Source organism: Erinaceus europaeus, chromosome 2 (genome assembly GCF_950295315.1).
Source record: "Erinaceus europaeus chromosome 2, mEriEur2.1, whole genome shotgun sequence".
Classification (NCBI taxonomy): domain Eukaryota; kingdom Metazoa; phylum Chordata; class Mammalia; order Eulipotyphla; family Erinaceidae; genus Erinaceus; species Erinaceus europaeus.
In genome coordinates this window covers 50,692,872-50,697,877 of record NC_080163.1, presented here as the reverse complement: position 1 = coordinate 50,697,877, position 5,006 = coordinate 50,692,872, and the positions used below count along the sequence as shown (strand labels likewise).

Genomic DNA, 5,006 nt, shown 5'->3' with positions numbered 1-5,006 from the left:
ACTAAACAAATAAACTTCTTAGTATTCAACTCCACTTTGACCCATGCAAGTTGGCAAGATATTGATAGTTTCCTAACTCAACAAATACTGGTTGACATTGCAGAAAGGAGGCTTTGACGAAAAACAGGTTGTAGGGGGTCAGGCGGTGGCGCAGTAGGTTAAGCGCATGTGGCGCAAAGCGCAGGGACCGAAGTAAGGATCCCGGTTCGAGCCCCTGGCTCCCCACGTGCAGGGGAGTCGCTTCACAGGCGGTGAAGCAGGTCTGCAGGTGTCTATCTTTCTCTCCCCTTCTCTGTCTTCCCCTCCTCTCTCCATTTCTCTCTGTCCTATCCAACAATGAATTGCATCAACAAGAGCAATAATAATAACCACAACGAAGCTACAACAAGGGCAACAAAAGGGGGAAAAAAAAACAGGTTGTGATAAGCTCATATCTGGATAATTATATTAAATTGACACCTGATTTTAAATATCAATTCCCACTAGCTTTTTTCACTGAATAGATTTGTCAGCCAGGGCAATCATGTTTTCACAGATAGGAGAGATGCCTGATTCAAGCATCCTAAGCAAAAATACCTATATCGGCACACTTAAAGAGTACAGAGGTCAAAATACTTCAGGTATGACTAGACCCAGATGGACTTTAGGTCTAAGAGGACTTCAGGCATGTCAAGAACTCAAAGGATGCTATCAGTATCTAGTCTTATTTTCTTTCCTGATTCTGCCATACTCTCAGTGTTACCACTAACATCCCCAGAAGAAAAAAGAATCAATTTTTCTTCTTTCCATTCTTCTTCCTTCCTTCCTCCCTCCCTCCCTCCCTTTCTTTCTTTCTTTCTTTCTTTCTTTCTTTCTTTCTTCCTTTCTATAGATAGAAGTATCCCTAAATTTGAGTTCCATGTCTAACCTGAGCCAATATGATCCATATTGCTGCAATAATAACTAGTAAGAAATTAATCACAAGCCTAACACTGAAAATGAGGAGGTCACCTTCTTCTACATCACACAGAAAGAAACTGGTGACTCTTATCCTATGGAATTAGTATATTGTCACTATTCTAAGGAAAGAAGGATATATTGAAGCTGGGGGGAAAAAAAAGAGGGAGCAGCCTGCCAGTCCTTTAACAATTGGCAGCATGAGCACCCTGGCACTGGGCCTTCCTTGAGGCCAGCACTTCCCTGCTGACTGTCTTCAGCCTGAACCCCCGGCCGGTGCCCCCTCAAGCCCACCATGGGGCTGGGACTCTGAAGACTGTGGTTCTGGTGTAGAGTGGTCACTTGTGGCTGGGCCAGGAGTGCCGCCAGGGTCCATGGAGCTGGAGGGCCAGTGGTGGCAAGGACAGCTGGCTGCGGACATTCACCAGGCGCTTCAGTACAAGGAGCTAAAGTTGCCCTCCTACAAAGGCCAGTCCCTTCAACTTATTTTGCTGACTTGATTGCCTTCTTGAGCAGTTGCTTCACACTCTGCCCTTCTGCTGGACACCTTGCTGTCTATTTGCTGGACCTGTTTATGGATCTGTATGACATCTCTATCCAGCAGCTGCACCTAGTTGCACTTTCACGTCTGCTTCTAGCAAGTAAATTTGAAGAGAAAGAAGATAGTGTGCCTAAGCTGGAGCAGCTCAATAGCCTGGGTTGTATGACTAATATGAATCTAGTATTAACAAAGCCAAATTTGCTACATATGGAACTATTATTGTTAGAAACCCTTCAGTGGAACCTCTGTCTTCCAACAGCTGCCCATTTCATTGAGTACTATCTCTCTGGAGCAGTACATGAAACAGATCTTTATAACGGCTGGACAATAATTTGCTTGGAAAAAACTAAGCTCTATATGGCCAAGTATGCAGATTATTTCCTGGAAGTGTCTCTGGAAGATTATGCCTTTCTAAATTATGCACCTTCTTTAGTAGCTGCTGCATGTGTGGCTTCTTCAAGGATTATACTTGGTCTTTCACCAACGTGGCCTACAAGACTGCATCGTTTTATTGCTTACTCCTGGGATTTCTTAGTGCAGTGCATTGAAGGACTATTAATTGCTCATGATAATGATGTGAAGGAAGCAAACAAACAAAGAGGACAGGTGGGACCTCAACCGGCACAACTAAATGTGTTCCAGACAAGCTCGCAGCCCTCATGGCCAGTTCACTTTCAGCAACCTCAGTAGCTCCATCAGACACAACAGACCTCCCTGCAGTATTACCATCCTGTATCAGAGCAGCCAAGCTGCCAGCAGATTGTATCTACCACACATTCCTCATCTTACACTTTACAGACATGTCCTGCTGGTTTTCAAACTAGTGTTCCAGGTTTTGGGCACATGCAGACTGGTGTTGGGATGTCATTGGCAATACCAGTAGAAGTTAAACCCTGTTTAAACGCTTCTACAATAGGAGCTATAAGATAAATGAACATTACCCTTGTATTACTCCATGTTTTGAAAGGCAACATATATGCAAACATATAACCCAGACTTACTGTGACACTCAAAACTCTGGGGCAAGCTTTTTTCTAAACTTCATTTCAAAAAGAAAGGGATCCGGCATCAGAGTTCTTCAGATACCAGTAATACAAAAACTGAATATTTCTTTCAATGCACCATATATACACATGTGTTGTAATCCCGGGAGAACTAAGCAAACATTTCAGGGGTGTGTATTTTAAATCCTGTTACAACAAATTTCCTTATGACAAGAAATTTCAACACCCCAACTGATGGTCCAAATATTTCAAAAATACTCAACACATCAGAAAATTTGGACAGCAGGACTCTTAATTTGTTTCTTTAAGATTTGACCTGTGGTCAGTTCTGGGCCTAATGTTGGCTTATATGTCAGAGACAAATGTTTATCTGTGGACTTGCCAAACAATCTTTTTATGAAGGAAAGTTGCAGTATTATTAGTCTCTGAAGTTCTTTTTTTATTATGCAGTTTTCAGTTATATTTTTGATCAACAAATACATTTTTGACTAAGTTTAAAATTATGAATTCCTATGCTATATGAAAATGTGCAGAAAAAAAAGAATTTTAGAGGATTCTCTGTCACTTGCTATCACAGATAGTTTTGGAATCTGAATTTATGTACTAAAATGAAGGGTGGATTAGATCTCCTAGATATCATGGTCCTAAGTTTTTGTTTTTTCCCCCTAAAGTGATCAGCCTCAGATCTCTAAAATTTTAACTCATTTAACTCAGGGAATTTGTACTACTTGGAAATACTTAACCATATTGCAACAAGCTATAGGGATGTTATATGAACTACTTTTGTAACATGGGTTCAAATACTCCTTTTGTGTATTTTCAAACAAAAACATACATATATAGCTTAGAATGAATGACTTGGATCCTATCATTCATGATACATATGTAGGTTTTGCATTTCTCAGTGCAATCAATAATTGATGATACTTTTTAAAAGTTTTTTTTTTTCCCCAACGGAAGGTATAAATGTCAAATGTCAGTACTAGACAGGAGTGGACTGTTTCCAGGGTAGCTCTCAGGTTGTGCTAGAGCAGCACTTTGTTTTCTGGAAGAGAAGACTGGTTTTATAAGCAACCCTTGAATCTAGTCAGGATCAGCAAGCAAAGGTACTGACTACTAAATCTCAGTAACCACTTTCATTGTATTGGCCCCAGAACACTCCTGGAGTATTTCACAATATTGGTAATGAGTGGAGACAGCAATAATAGTCAGTATAGCAAGGGAATTTGAGGGTGAAGAGTTGGAAGACATAAAAGTAAAAAAAAAAAAATCACTGTACTGAACTCTACATTGTGCTCTTATCTGTGGGGAAAGAGAGATTTGGTGGAGGAAAGCTTTCTTATTTAAAAATTAGTGCTAGGTATCTTTTTTTTCTCTTCTTTTAAGATAGTATTGACTAGAAGGGAAACTGCATGGCAGGTATGTGGCTGCCACAATATGCATTAAAAAACAAACCTTATAAAAATGTGGGTATGGAGCAGGAGTCTCATTAATCAAGCCAATGGCTGTTGTTTAGAAGGGGATGGACTTGACGTAGTAATGGACCTATGTAGATGACTCCAGTGAATGAGTGTGGGGAGTTGGGGTTACTGCCAGTGTGAATTCTTAATTGAGATGAATTTATTAGTCTGGTAGAGAAAAAAAAAAGCCACCCAGGCAAGAACACTCACTCTTTGCAGTATTCAAGCATGCAAATTGTGAAAGTACTATTACTTTTCTCTACAGAAGGCAGCTGATTGGATACTGGTCATTCTTACCTCAAGAAAACGTGAATTACTTGGTGAAAATTTGGGTTTAAAAGAGATGTCTTTCACAATAAGAACCCAGCAAGCTGGAGTCCAATTTTCAGTATTTTAACTACCTCAATAATACCATGAATGTAAAAGAACTGGGATAGAGATCCCAACTTGAAACAGTTGATGCCTAGAGTAATTTAATGTCTTGTCAAATGCTTTTATTGATTGGTTTAAATGCCATTCATGTTAATAGAAGAATATGCCTTTAAAAAAGACTTATTAATAACACTTTCTCAATTTATATTTTAAAAAGCTGAAGAACACTGGATTAATTTCTCTTTGGGGGGTAGATTAAAATAATGAATTGGTCACTATTGGTGCATACCCAGGGTGTGGTGGGCATGAAGTGGTTGGAAAACCAGAACTTATTGTAACATTAGATTTCAATATTAAAGACAATTCACAGTTGTTAGCTTGTTTGAGGGGCAAGGGTTGGGGGTAGTTGTGTGAATTATCTTTTGTTTAATTAATTGATTTTTAAAAAATATTTATTTTCCCTTTTGTTGCCCTTGTTGTTTCATTGTTGTAGTTATTATTGTTGCCGCTGATGTTGTTGTAGTTGGATAGGACAGAGAGAAATGGAGAGAGGAGGGGAAGACAGATAGGGGGAGAGAAAGACACCTGCAGACCTGCTTCACAGCCTGTGAAGTGACTCCCCTGCAGGTGAGGAACCGGGGGCTCAAACCAGGATCCTTACGCATGTCCCTGCGCTTTGCGCCACATGCACTT

The 5,006-nt window shown here is 40.0% G+C and overlaps 1 pseudogene; it reads left to right on the top strand.

Annotated features, from left to right (window-relative positions):
- Positions 1-1,310: 1,310 nt before the first annotated feature.
- LOC103109889 (cyclin-J-like) lies at positions 1,311-4,338 on the top strand (annotated as a pseudogene).
- Positions 4,339-5,006: the final 668 nt, after the last annotated feature.